At 43.7% G+C, this 15,281-nt stretch overlaps 1 protein-coding gene across 5 annotated transcripts in view; it reads right to left on the bottom strand.

The window, feature by feature from the left end:
• RNF41 (ring finger protein 41) overlaps positions 1-15,114 on the bottom strand; it is a 29,774-nt gene extending 14,660 nt beyond the window's left edge. The window contains exons 1-3 of one of the 5 annotated variants that reach the window (XM_043564435.1): positions 14,914-15,096; positions 14,273-14,384; positions 11,999-12,183 (exon numbers count right to left, since the gene is read on the bottom strand). The gene's annotated coding sequence lies outside the window, so the exon portion shown is untranslated. Of the gene's footprint in view, positions 1-516; positions 536-11,998; positions 12,184-14,272; positions 14,385-14,913 lie in introns of those variants that run through there. The other 4 variants (XM_043564436.1, XM_043564433.1, XM_043564434.1 and 1 more) reach the window with 4 other exon arrangements.
• Positions 15,115-15,281: the final 167 nt, after the last annotated feature.

Here is a 15,281-nt window from a genome sequence, read left to right on the forward strand (position 1 = left end):
GGAGGTGTTTTTCCTTCCAATGAGAAAGGCCCATGGATGTTGATGTACAAGAGGAAAATGCTAGCGAAGAAGGGGAAGTAAGACAGGAGAGAATCTGGTCACTGAGGCAGGGGTAGGCAGGAGATCCAGAAACATGTTAAACAGAAAGAGGGACACGTCTGAAGCAGGAAGGAAGAATGGCACAAAAAGCAGTCCAGATCAGTTCTCAAAAATCGTGCCAGCAAACTTTACGCGTACTTATAAATAACCCATACATTAAAAGACCAGAAAGAATCACTAAAACGTTACCAGTGGTTTTACTTGGGTGTGAGGCTAAGGATGTTTTTTTATTCCACTTTTAGCACCAAATACTTTAGTAGGCATTCATTTTTTTTTTGTCACAATTCAATTTTAAATAGTCTCCTATATTATAAAAAATATATATACTTTTTAAATTTAGAAATTACTCGAGACTAAAAAATACAGGAATGCTTTTACTTTTGAAGTACAGAAATAAAAGACAGATTTTGAGCATACCCAGAAGTTTCTCCCATGGACCTGGTTAAGAGTCTTATGTTCACTGAATTAGAATGGACTATAAGAGACCATCTGGTTTAACATCCAGGGCTGGAATCCTCTCCACAGCACCAGTCAATCACCCTGTGCTTAGACACTCCTGGGAAAGGTCAAGATAGGGTGCAGCAAGAACACAGATGAGAAATATCCAGCCCAGACTCATTTTTGTCACAGCATTCTAGAATGCCTGTTCCTCTAGAACAGGGTACCCACAGCTCCGCATGCGGATTGACCAATATGGGCTACAGAAGGGCTATTACCACCTTTCCTCTCTACTTCAATTAACACAACCTATGACTGGTTAGTCTGTCCTGAATAATAGCTACTGCCACTCTGCTAAGTCCAGACACACACACACAGAGTTGGGAGGAGGAGGAGGGGCAAGAGAAAAAGTCAAGAAGGGGAGGTACCTAAGGTAGCCTCTATAGGATAGGCAAAAATAAAATATCTGTAATTCATCTGTTCAACTGCTGACTTCACAATATCTAATTTAATATATAATTTGGTTTCTCTACAATAACTATAACATTTATCAGAGGGGGGAGAAAAAGCATTGCTGCCTTTAAAATGCACCAGGTATGGGGGTGTCTGGGTGGCTCAGTCGTTGAGCATCCAGCTCTTGATTTTGGCTCAGGTCATGATCCCAGGATGAGCCCCGAATCGGGCTCCATGCTGAGCACAGGTTCTGCTTAAGATTCTCTCTTCCGCCCCCGCTCTGTCTCTCTCTGCTTGTCCCTCAACCCCACTTGCTTGATCACTGTCTCTAAAAAAAATTTAAAAGGGGCACCTGGGTGGCTCAGTCGGTTAAGTGTCTGACTTCGACTCAGGTCATGATCTCACAGCTCATGAGTTTGAGCCCTGCACTGGACTCTGTGCAGACAGCTCAGAGCCTGGAGCTTGCTTCAGATTCTGTGTCTCCCTCTCTCTCTAGGCCCCTCCCCCACTTGCACTCTGTCTGTCTCTCTCTCTCAAAAATAAACATTAAAAAAACTTTTTTTTAAATAATAAAAAATAAAAAAATAAAAAGCACCAGGTATGAAACAACTGCCAAGATATACCGTTAAGAGAAAAAAAAAACAGGGGCGCCTGGGTGGCTCAGTCGGTTAAGCGGCCGACTTCGGCTCAGGTCGTGATCTCGCGGTCTGTGAGTTCGAGCCCTGCGTCTGGCTTTGTGCTGACAGCTCGGAGCCTGGAGCCTGTTTCAGATTCTGTGTCTCCCTCTCTTTGACCCTCCCCCATTCATGCTCTGTCTCTCTCTGTCTCAAAAATAAATAAACGTTAAAAAAAATTATTAAAAAAAAAGAGAGAGAAAAAAACCAGAATAGTATATGCAAAGTATGCCATCAAGAGCACAAGAAACAGGGGCGCCTGGGTGGCTCCGTCGGTTAAGCGTCCGACCTCGGCTCAGGTCATGATCTCGCGGTTTGTGAGTTCGAGCCCCGTGTCGGGCTCTGTGCTGACAGCTCAGAGCCTGGAGCCTGCTTCAGATTCTGTGTCTCCTCCTCTCTCTGCCCCTCCCATGCTTATGCTCTATCTCTCAATAATAAATAAACATTAAAAAAAATTTTTTTTTTTTAAAAAGAGCACAAAACAACACGTATGTGTCATATGCTATGTATGTATGCATGGAACTCTCCAGAAGGATAAACAAGAAATTGCAAACAGTGCTTGCTGCTGAGGAGGGATAACTAAGGAACACGAATAGGAGGAATATACTTTAATTTCCTTAATTATCCCTTTGTACCTTTGAAAAAGATTTTCTTGGGGTACCTGTCTGGCTCTGTTGAAAGAGCGTGCCACTCTTGATCTCGGGGTCATGAGTTTGAGCCCTGTGTTGGGTGTAGAAATTACTTACTTACTTACATACATACATACATACATATATACATACATAAACCTTAAAAAATAAAAGATTTTCGGGGCACCTGGGTGGCTCAGTTGGTTAGGCGGCCGACTTCGTCTCAGGTCATGATCTCACGGTCCGTGAGTTCGAGCCCTGCGTCGGGCTCTGTGCTGACAGCTCAGAGCCTGGAGCCTGTTTCAGATTCTGTGTCTCCCTCTCTCTGACCCTCCCCCGTTCATGCTCTGTCTCTCTCTGTCTCAAAAATAAATAAACGTTAAAAAAAAAAATTTAAAAAAATAAAAGATTTTCTCTCCGTGTGAATCCAATATTCAAATAAAGAAACAAATCTATAATTATCCTAAATTGTGAAAGAAAACTGTTAAGGTTAAAACAAATATGTCCAAAACATTCACTAAATGAGTCATATACTATACATGTCTTAATAACATAACATACACACATAACATGTCTACACTATAATAAGGTCTGGAAAAAAGGTACTCTCGCAAGAAAAAGTTGATCAAATTGAATCACAACAAAAGAAGCAGTAAGTGGGGGTGATGGGTAAAACAGGTGAAGGAGATTAAGAGGTACAAACTTCCAATTATAAAACAAGTCATGGGGATAGAAGGATAGCACAGGGAATATAGTCAACAATATTGTAATAATGTTGCACGGGGACTACACTTATGGTGGTAAGCAATGAGTGTACAGAACTGTCAAATCACTGTTATATATCTGAAAATAATATAACATTATATGTCAACTCTACTTCACTAATAAAAATGTTTTAAAGAGAACAACAACAAAAAACACAGTAAATATCCCCAAAAAGTATATACCCTTTATCTAGCAATCCTACTTCTAGGAACTTAGCCTAAGGAAATAATTAGAAGGGTGCAAAAAAATGTACTAGGTTGTTTCAGTGTTGTTCATAACAGCAAAAAAATCAAGAACACCACAATTATCCAGAATTCCTTACATCTATAAAATGCAATACCAGGAGGGGTGCCTGGGTGGCTCAGTCAGTTAAGCGACAGACTTTGGCTCAGGTCATGATCTCATAGTTTGTGGGTTTAAGCCCCATGTCGGGCTCCACGCTGACAGCTCAGAGCCTGGAGCCTGCTTCCGATTCTGTATCTCCCCCTCTCTCTGCCCCTCCCCTGCTTGCACTCAGTCTCTCTCTCAAAAATAAACAAACAGGGGCGCCTGGGTGGCGCAGTCGGTTAAGCGTCCGACTTCAGCCAGGTCACGATCTCGCGGTCCGGGAGTTCGAGCCCCGCATCGGGCTCTGGGCTGATGGCTCAGAGCCTGGAGCCTGTTTCCGATTCTGTGACTCCCTCTCTCTCTGCCCCTCCCCCATTCATGCTCTGTCTCTCTCTGTCCCAAAAATAAATAAAACTTGTTTTCAGAAAAAATAAATAAATAAATAAATAAATAAATAAATAAAAATAAACAAACATTAAAAAGAAAGAGATTTTTAAAAATGCAATACCAGGAGACATTAATATGACTTAGATATATTTGTTTCTTATTAATAATTTATTTAAATTACTTAAATATACTTTGTATATATCTTGTCTTATATCTTATTATATATTTATATGACAAAATGACATATTTATGCTTGTTATATATGATATAGTACCGTTTTTGTTAAAAAGTATATTATGTGTGTATGCATTTATACTGGAGAGCTTCTAGGAGGATACAGAGAAGCTGTCTCTAAGTGTACTACTTCTAGTACTTTTTTTAAAAGTTTATTTATTTTTGTAACGTTTTATTTATTTTTGAGAGAGAGAGAGCACACACGAGCAGGGGAGGGGCAGAGAGAGACAGAGACACAGAATCTGAACAGGCTCCAGGCTCTGAGCTGTCAGCACAGAGCCCGACGCGGGGCTCGAACTTGTGAACCGCGAGATCATGACCTGAGCTGAAGTCGAATGCTTAACTGATTGAGCCACCCAGGCACCCCAGAAAAGTTTATTTATTTTGAGAGAGAGAGAGAGAGTGCACCCACGCGACAGAGGGACAGAGAGAGAGAGACAGAATCCCAAGCAGGCTCTGCACTGCCAGCGCAGAGCCTAAGGCGGGGTTCAAACCCACAAACCAAGAGATCACAACTCCAGCCAAAACCAAGAGTGGGACACTCAACTGAGCTATCCCGGCGCCCCAGTATTTTTTTTTTAAGAATTTTATTTTTTTTTTTTTTAAGAATTTTATTTTTTTTTTTTTTTAAATTTTTTTTTTCAACGTTTATTTATTTTGGGGACAGAGAGAGACAGAGCATGAACGGGGGAGGGGCAGAGAGAGAGGGAGTCACAGAATCGGAAACAGGCTCCAGGCTCTGAGCCATCAGCCCAGAGCCCGAGACGGGGCTCAAACTCCTGGACCGCGAGATCGTGACCTGGCTGAAGTCGGACGCTTAACCGACTGCGCCACCCAGGCGCCCCAAGAATTTTATTTTTAAGGGGGCACCTGGGTGGCTCAATCGGTTGAGCATCCAACCTCGGCTCAGGTCATGATCTCACTGTTTGTGAGTTCAAGCCCCAAGTCAGGCTTTGTGCTGACCGTGTACAGCTTACTTCGGATTCTGTGTCTTCCTCTCTATCTGCTCCTCCCCCCACTCATGTGGGCTCTCTAAGAAATAAGTAAACATTAACAAAAATTCTGTTAAAAAAAAAATTCTGTTAAATAAATGTTTATTTTTGAGAGAGAGAGCAGGCCAGTGGGCAGGGGCCAGAGGATCCAAAGTAGTAGTCTGGGGCTTGAACTCACAAACTGTGAGATCATTATTTGAGCCGAAGTTGGAAGCTTGACTGAGCCACCCAGTCTCCCCACTAGGCATTATTCTAAGCATTTCTTGAATATTAACTCATCCAATTCCTACAACTCTATCAGTTACTCTATGAGGTTGGGACCGTCATTATCCACATTTTACAGATGAGTAACAGATGCACAAAGGTTAAAAAGCTTGTCCAAAATCATACAGCTAACAAGTGGTGGAGCCAGATTCAAATCTCGGCAGACTGGCTCCAGAGCCAAGCTTTTAACCACTGCTAAGCTGCCTCCCAATTTGAAAAATTCAAGTTGCAAAATGTATGTTTTATGAATAGTATGGTCCCTTTTTTTTTTAATTTGAGAGAGAGAGAGCACGGGAGAGAGGGGCAGAAGGAGAGAGAGAGACAGAATCTCAAGCAGGCTCCATGCTTAGTGAGAAGCCCAACATGGGGCTAGATCCTATAACCCTGGGATCATGACCTGAGTTGAAATCAATAGTCAGATGCTCAATGACTGAGCCACCCAGGTGTCCTGGTCCCATTTATATAAAAAACAATTTAAAAAATAAAATTAGGGAGACCTGGCTCAGAAAGGACTTAAAAATCTTTAAAAAATAAAACTTAATTATGTGTATTGTACACATTTTTAAAAATTTTTTTTAGTGTTTATTTTTTTTTTTTTTTGAGAGAAAGAGAGAGACAGAGAGAGACAGAGCATGAGAGACAGAAGGGCAGAGAGAGGAGACAGAATCTGAAGCAGGCTCCAGGCTCTGAGCTGTCAGCACAGAGCCCGACATGGGGCTCGAAGTCACAGAGTGCAAGATCATGACCTGAGCTGAAGTCAGAGGCTTAACTGACTGAGCCACCCAAGTGCCCTGTACATATTTTTTAAACACTTATTTTTTTAAGTTTATTTATTTATTTTGAGAGACAGTAAGTGCACGTGAGTGCTTGAGCAAGGGAGGGGCAGAGAGAGAGAGAGAATCCCAAGCAGGTTCCTCATTATCAGTGCAGAGCTCGAAATGGGGCTCGAATTCACAAACCATGAGATCATGACCTGAGCTAAAATCAAAGGTTGGCTGTTTAACCAACTGAGCCACCCAGGCTCCTTTAACGTTTATTTTTGAGAGAAGCAGGCTCTGAACTGACAGTAGAGAACCTGATTCGGAAGCTGGAACTCAAGAACCACAAGATCATGACCTGAGCCAAAGTCAGACACGTAACTGACTAAGCTACCTAAGCGCCCCTATTGTATACATTAAAAAATTTAAATACTAAGAGGAGTGCCTGGGTGGTCAGGTCAGTTGAGCCTCTGACTCTTGATTTTGGCTTAGGTCATGATTTCACAGTTTCTGAGTTCGAGCCCCATGTCTGGCTCTGCACTGACGGTGTGGAGCCTGCTTGGGATTTTCTCTCTCTGCCCCTCGTCCACTCATGCTCTCTCTCTCTCACTTCCTCTTTCTCAAAATAAATAAAAAGTTTTAAAAAAATCTAGATGCTAAGATTTTACTTTTGTTTTTATTTTATTTTTTTAGTTATTTTGTAATTGAGTGCATATGCACAAGGGGGAGGGGCAGGGGGAAGAGAGAGAGAATCTCAAGTAGGCTCTGGGCCCAGTGTGGAGCCCACTGTGGGCTCTTGGGGCTCGATCTCACAGCTGTGAGATCATGACCTGAGCCGAAATCAGGAGTCAGACGCTTAACTGACTGAGCCACCTAGGCGCCCCTGCACTTTCTCTCTTGCACTTTCTCTTTTCTTTCTTTCCTTTCTTTCTTTCTCCCTTTCTTTTTTCCTTCCTTTTTCTTTCTTTCTTTCTTTCTTTCTTTCTTTCTTTCTTTCTTTCTTTCTTTTTCTTTCTTTCTTAATTTCTTTCTTTCTTAATTTCTTTCTTCCTTCCTTCCTTCCTCCCTCCCTCCCTCTCTTTCTCTTTCTTTCTTTCTTTCTTAATTTTATTTAAATCCAAGTTAGTTAACATATAGTATAATGGCTTCAGGAGTAGAATTTAGTGATTCATCACTTACACACAGCACCCAGTGCTCACACTAACAAGCGCCCTCCTTAATGCCCATCACTCATTTAGCCCATCCCCCCACCCAACACCCCTCCAGCAACCCTCAGTTTGTTCTCTGAATTTAAGGGTCTCTTATGGTTTGCCTCCCTGTTATCTTATTCTTCCTTCCTTTCCTCTTTTTTCATGTTTTGTTTCTTAAAGTCCACATGAGTGAAATCATACGATATTTATCTTTCTCTGACTGACTTATTTCGCTTAGTATCATATATTCTAGCTCCATCCACGCTGTTGCCAATGGCAAGATTTCATTGTTTTTTTCCTTTTTTTAAATTTTTTTTAATGTTTACTTATTTTTTAGAGAGAGAGAGAGAGGAAGCAGTGGAGGAACAGAGAGAGAGGGAGACACAGAATCCAAAGCAGGCTCTAGGCTCTGAGCTGTCAGCACAGAGTCCAATGCAGGGCTCGAACCCACAAACTGGGAGATCATGACCAGAGCCAAAGTTGGAGGCTTAACCAACTGAGCCACCTAGGCACCCCTTTAAGTTTATTTATTTATTTTGAGAGAGAAAGAAAACAGAAGCAGGGGAGGGGCAGAGAGAGAAGGGGAGAGAGAGAGAATCCCAAGCGGGCTCCACACCATCAGAGAAGTGCCCAAAGTGGGGCTCAATCCCATGACTATGAGATCATGACCTGAGCCAAAGTTGGACATTTAACTGACTGAGCCACCTAAGCATCCCAAGATCTCATCTCTTTTTGATCGCCGATTAATATTCCATTGTATATATATACCACATCTTCTTTATCCATTCATCAGGTGATGGACATTTGGGCTTTTTCCATAATTTGGCTATTGTTGATAGTGCTGCTATAAATATTGAGGTGCATGTACCCATTCGAATCAGCATTTTGTATCCTCTGAATAAATACCTAGTTGCACTTTCGTTTTATCTTTTTTTTTTTTTTAACTCTTCTTAACGTTTATTTATTTCTGAGAGAGAGACAGAGTGTGAGCGGGAAATGGACAGAGAGAAGGGGAGACAAAGAATCTGAAGCGGGCTCCAGGCTCTGAACTGTCAGCACAGAGCCTGACATGGGGCTCGAACCCATGAACCGTGAGATCATGACCAGAGCTGAAGTCACTTAAACCAACTAAGCCACCCAGGCACCCCTGCACCTTCATTTTAAATCAATGCTAACAACATTGTCTCAAGGAAGAATACAAATTCTGCAACTTATCTTAATGGGGTCTCAGGACATCTCCCATCCCAAAATAAACAGAACAGAACTTGCCTCTGTTAGCAAAGGATGGCCAGAGCGCATGGGAAGCCATGAGTCAGGGTTAGGAGCTACAAGGTTACCACCAAAAAGTCAGGGTTTACAAAGCTCTAGGGAGATGCTGGCCACTGTTTTTTCTAAATCAAAAGTCCCTCTATGTGCTCAGAGATTCCCGTTTTACCCACTCTTACACAATTGCATTCTTTCAGGGGTGCAGCCTCAAGAATTAAGGGGAAATTCAGATTTCTCATCTGAGTAGGGTATTCCCTATTTGTCATCTGTAGGAAACAAACGTCATATACAACCTTGGAAGCCAGCTCCTTGCCCTGCCCTCAAGCAGATAATCAAGCTGATGGGCTAGGCTCCTTGATTATTCTTTCTACTCTCTGGGACTCTGAACATGGCTATGAGGCTGTCATAGAGGCAGGCTATCAGTCATTCCAAGGGGAATGCCCCACAAGAACTCAACTGCTCACTGCCCTGGAGGCAGAAACCTTAATAAAACTGAAACCACAGGGACCTCAAGAGTCACACCAGTGACCATAGCCACCGGAAGCACAGTTTCCTGGATATTTTCCTTGAGTTGTAGAACAAAAAAAAGGCCTTGGAAGGTTTCACTCAACTGGGGAGCTGAACTAAAGTAGCACTGAGGTGTCTGTCCCTTCAGGCTTATAGGAGTTTGGCCAACCTCCCTAATTTGAACATCCTAAAGACTGCATTCCCAGCCTTCTTTTCTGTAGGCCAGAACTCAATGTTATGTTACTTTATTTCCTTACTGTTACACTGGGGTCTCTCTATATAGTTCTGGTCAGTATTACCATAAAAATGCAAGAGCTTTCTCCTATCCCTTTCTATACCCTTTTAACCTGCTGTTGCAGTTGTTTCCTCTGGTGTACCTCTGGAAAGAGCTAGGAATTCAAAACAGAGTGTTCCTAAAGGAACCTGAACATTTAGCCTCCTTTATTCAGGGTTTCTTGAACCCATGAACAGATGTGCAAACCACACACACTGTCTCTTTCTGTCAGACGCACGTGAGCGCCCCCACACACAAAGATAAATATCAGAGAAGCCACTCTAACTATAATTCATATTTTAGAGTAAAAAGGACATGCTGTTACCAATCCTTGGCAAAAGCATAAAGGTAAAGGCCAGGTATACGTATTGTAGACTCACTTCTATCAATTCTCCCTTCTCCTTGCCCTGACTACAACAGATGTGCAGAGGCTGAGGATCCTCTAGCCCCAATTACTACAAACCACCAGACACATAGCTAGAGGGCCCCATAACCTGCTCCAGTGTAAAGAAACAGGTAATGTCTAGGAATTTCAATCTAGTGAATAAAATTAACTGGTGAAGGGTCTCACATTTCATTACAAATCTTCCTGTCTCTCGGTGAATGGAAAAAAAGGAAACTGAGTTGGGAATACAGAAACCTGAGACCCAGTTCTAGCTCCACAACGGACCAAATGTGTGACCTTGGGCAAATTACTTAACCTCTCTGGGCCTCAGTTTCCATACTCCACAAGAAATGAAGCATCTTGGACTACATAAATTCTAAGGTGCTCTACAAATTACATGATTCTGAGATTCAGCATATAAAACAAAAATATCTAAATTAGGAGGTAGGGGCGTCTGGGTGGCTCAGTCAGTTGAGCAACCAACTTTGGCTCGGGTCATGATCTCATGCTTTGTGGGTTTGAGCCCTGAGTCAGGCTCTGTGCTGACAGCTGAGAGCCTGGAGCCTGTGTTTCCTATGTAGGATTCTGTGTCTCTCTCTCTCTGCTCCTCCCCCACTCCTGCTCTGTCTCTGTCTCTCTCTCTCTCTGTGTCTCTCTCTCTCTTGCTCTCAAAAATATACATTTAAAAAAAGAAAAAAATATTGAAAAAATAAATTAGGGGTAATTACATTATACAAGGTGCCTTATGACTAATTGACCTTCCTCTTTTTAGGCAACTCTCTTGACTTTTTTTTTTTAAGTTTATTTGAGAGAGAGAGAGTATGTGACCAGGGGAGGAGCAGAAAGAGAGAGAGAGAGAGAGAGAGAGAGAGAGAGAGAGAGAATCCCAAGCAGGCTCCACACTGTCAACGCAGAGCCCAATGTGGGGCTCGAACTCATGAATGATGAGATCATGACCTGAGCCGAAATCGGAGTCAGACTGCTAAAGCAACTGAGCCACCCAGGTGCACCCAGCCCCTTTTTAAAAAATTTCTAATGTTTATTTATTTCTCCGAGGGAGAAAGAGAAAGAGACAGAGCACAAGTGGGGGAGGGGCAGAAAGAGAGACACAGAATCCGAAGCCGCTCCAGGCTCTGAGCGGTTAGCACAAAGCTGGAAACAGGGCTCAAACTCGTGAACCACTCAAACTCGTGAACCGAGAGATCATGACCTGAGCCAAAGACGGTTAAGGATACTTAACCGAATGAGTCACCCAAGTGCCCCGCCTTTTTTTTTTTAATGTTTGTTTATTTTTGAGAAAGAGAGAGAAAGCGCATACATGGGAGGAGCACAAAGAGGGGGAGACAGAGGATATGAAGTGGACTCCACGCTGACAGCAAAGAGTCAAATACAGGACTTGAACCCACCAACCGTGACATCATGACCTAAGCCAAAGTCATACATTTAACCGACTGAGCCCACCCAGACACCTCAACTTTCTCGACTTTTTAAGTGAAAGGAAGTGGTATTTTTTTCTTTAAGCAGCAGAGTCCTTAGACTGACGTCACTCCTCCTCTTAGAGAAATTACTTCTGAGGAACTCAATTTCCTCACTTGTGAGATGAGGGGATGGCCTACATTGTCCCAAAGGTTCTGTTTAATTCTAGAATGCTGTGATCCATACTAGATTTACCAAAGTGGGGGTAGGTGGGTTGGTTGGTTGATTTATTTATTTAGTTTTTTAGTAAGCTCTATGCTCAACAGGGGGCTTGAACTCATGACCCCACAATCAAGAGTCCCCTGAGATCAAGAGTCACATGGTCTACTGAGTGAGCCATGCACCCCACCACAAAGGATTTCAAAATTAAAATTCCTTTAGCATATTTTAACTGGTTCAATTTACAAAAGAATCCAGAGGGCACACAATTCAAGAATGTACTTAACACTTGAAGGGAAGCCTACTAGGCCTCAAAGGGCAGCAAGGACCTCCCACTTAGTCACCAGCACCAAGCACTTTTTGTGTGGTTGCCCCAAATCTCATCTTCATCCTCTATACACAGCCCCCTTGCCAAAAGAGATATGTAAAAGATACAGAAAACACAATCCTTGTCCTCAAACTAAGGTGTAGGCTTGAGTCCAATGAGTGAGTATATGCAAGATATAAAACACATTAAAAAAACATAAAATTTACTAAGCAGTTTTCCAAGTAAAGGTTACTGTAAGATATAAATAGGCAAAGAACAGACTGATGTGGATTAATCACAGAAAGCTTTATGCAGAAGAATTTCAAGAATCAGGTTTTCAAAAGCAGAAGGAACTCAGATAGGATGAGAAGAGACCTGAATTCTGGAATGGGATTCTGAATCAAGGCTCTTTACCTTCCAAGTGTTGGGGGGTAGGCTCCCTGTTCACAAGGCTCCAACCCCCTGATGCCTCCACTCAGTGCCACTCAGGAGACGCTCCCAGTAACCCATCTTGTTGGCTATTCTCCGACTGAGTCTTCCTTCCTAGTGACAAGCTCCATCGCCAAGGGGATGGATGTGATGTCACAATCAGGAGCACTCTATTAATAGGAACAAGGAAGAAAAAGGTGAGTCAGGGGAACTACCTCCACTTGGCAGTGAGACTAGACAGATTGGATCTGGCAGTTGGTTGAGGAGGAGGAGGAGACAATTCCATTAAGGCCTACAGGTTTCAGAGCTGAGGACACAGCACTAACTTCTAAGGATGGAGGTTACTGGCTAAGAAATCACACACACACACAGTCCAAGAGATTCAAACAGAGCTGAGAGAGGCAGAGAAAGGGACAAGAATAAATATAAAGAAGAAGCACTGTTTGAGACAGAAAGATTCTCTTACTCGGTATACACAACGACAAATAATGTCAATGATTTCAGATCTGTGGCTATACAACGCACAGATCAATGATACCTTATATGCACAGTATGATGCTTGTTTCCCAAATGCTTTCACATAAATTACTGAATTCATGTAAAAAGAATTCTAATCCCACCCTCCAACTGGAAAATACTATTTCATAAGAAGATACTCAAGAATGTTCATACAGGTGTGATTCTACTTCCCAAGTCAGAAAATATTCCTGAGGGTATCAGGCTTTATTAAAAAGGTGTGGGGGGGGGCACAGGGGGCACTTGGGTGGCTCAGTGTGTTAAGTGTCCAACGGCTCAGGTTATGATCTCGAGGTTCATGGGTTTGAGCCCCATATCAGGCTCTGTGCTGATGACTCAGAGCCTGGAGCCTGCTTCAGATTCTGCATCTCCCTCTCTCTCTGCCCCTCCCTTGCCCACACTCTGTCTCTCTCAAAAATAAATAAACACTAAATTTTTTTTTTCTTTTTTTAATGAAGAGACAGAGAAACAGGAAATTATTCCAGAGTGGGCAACTGGGAATACTAGAGGTAGCAGTATGATTAGGCAGACTAGACTCTCATTACTAAAAGAATGGAACCAAGAGGGACAAGGCTTCAGATGACGGGTGCTGAGAGATCTACTCAATACTACACAGGAGCATAGCAACTATTCCAACTCCTCTTGTCAACATCACATGGCTATCAATAGATTAAGGGCTGTATAACAAAGGAATAGGATGATGATAATTTTTATACATAAAACTGAGATTATTTCATCTTCTGAGCCTGGCACACACACTGATTAGTTTACTATACTCATCAGCCACAACACGTTTTAGCGTGGCATTTTTAAACTAACAGAGAGATAAATGTGCAATGCCAGACCCACTTTCTATTTGAGGGGTTGGGGGTGGGAGTTGTTTCTCCCTCATCCATAACACAAAGGAGAATATAATGCTGCTTCCATTTTGACAACACCCTATCTCCCAACAGCCTGACATATGCACCTGTACTCCACGAAATGCTTCCACGAACCGCTGCTGTTGGCTATACTCAGTCTTCTACTGACAAGCTCCAGACTCAGAAAGCAAACTGTTACCCACTCTGGGGAAAAAAAAACAATCTTACTCTGATGCTTCCTTAGCCAGAACAAAACAGGATTTTTCAACTGAGAGGAGGACCAGGAGTCAGGAGACGGGTTGTGGTCCCAGCTCTGCCAACTGTATGACTTTAAACAAGCCAAGTATCCCTTCTATAGTTTTTAATGTCTTCACCGGACAAGTAGGGAAGATACCTGCCTTATCTACCTAATATGTTGTACTAGAACAATCAGAGACATAATAAATGTGAAAACATACTGAATACAGCTATGTCTCAGGTAAGGTTTTGTAGTAATAGAATGCAAAATAAATTTAAGAGTACCGAAGGCAGGTGAGGAAATGCTTGAAAGAAGCTTGGTTCCTTTTTAATTACTAGGAACCAGGCCCAGCCACAAAGTCGGCTGGACACACAGGGTAGTACCACTATCATATCACTCAGATTCCCTAACACTAGTCTACCCCATTCCTATCTGGAGGGAAACTATCAGCCAGCAACACTATCAGTTTCTTGTCCTATTGTCAGACTCTAAAACCACCTGTATAGGAAGTGATTAGACTGTCACTATCACAGCCCATCCCCCATGAACAGTGCTCCTTAATAGCCACACTTGTTGTTAGGTGGAATGAAGTCAGTTTGTGAATGGGGAAAATGTCTGTCAGTCCCTCAAGCAAAACACTCTCACCTCTCTTAGTTTTCTGCTCCTTCTCCAGCCCCCTCCTTCCCACTCCCCAATTTCACAGAGTTCTGGGTTGGGGAAGGCTTTCCGGTGAGTGAAGTCTGCATAAAGGGCCTGGCTGCAAACCCAAGGAAGGGATGTAAGGAATGTGAGATTCCTTCACGGAGGGGGGGAGGGGGAGGGGGGGAAGGAATGGAGAAGGAAGACAAGGCTGCCAAAGACAAGGCACGGGAGAGGAGCCAAGCTATGGCGCTTCGAGGGCGGGGGTTCAGGTTCTGCCACCCCTGCCCAGGCTGGCCCCCAGAATATTCCCTTCCTCCCCTCTCAACCCGTCAACACTGCCCATTTAAATACCACGTTGCAACCCCAGGTCCCTTCTTTCCTGTCCTCCAGCCAGCCCAGACCCCCTCCCGCACTTAAGGCTACCCTACTCCAATGGACCTCCCCCGCAACCCACCCTCCAGCGCCCCTTTCTCACCTCCCGACTCCTCCCTATCCCTGTTCCCTTGCTCCATTTTTCATCTTTACTCCTAACCCTTCTCCTGACCTCCAATATCTCGAACCCGTGCCCCAATCCCGGTGGGACATCGCCCCCTCCCCTCCCACACCCTCTTTTAGGTGGGAGCCGGCGCAGGCGCAGTACGCACCGCCCTGGAAGCGGTCTGGACTCTCCGTACCCCGGCCCGGCTGGAGCTGAGGCCGCAGCGGCCACGGAATAGCTCGGGTGCCGGGTCCCAGCCTTTCCTGGGAGGGGAAGGGGAAGGGGAAGGAGAGGAAAGGTTCCAACCACTCGTCGCCTTGTGAGACGGATCCCTTGCCCCGCCTACCACTGCTACGCAACCCGGCGGAATCTCGTCACCAAACTCCGCCTCTCTGTTTAACTCGGACCTAGACTAGACGCCGAGAGCGACCAACGAGGAGGGAGGAAGGTTAGCCGGGCCTCCTCTCTACACCGGAAATCTTTATGATCCCAACGAGGACTATATAGCCATCTGGGAGGGAGAACTCTATGTTC

This window comes from Prionailurus bengalensis, chromosome B4 (genome assembly GCF_016509475.1).
Source record: "Prionailurus bengalensis isolate Pbe53 chromosome B4, Fcat_Pben_1.1_paternal_pri, whole genome shotgun sequence".
NCBI lineage: Eukaryota > Metazoa > Chordata > Mammalia > Carnivora > Felidae > Prionailurus > Prionailurus bengalensis.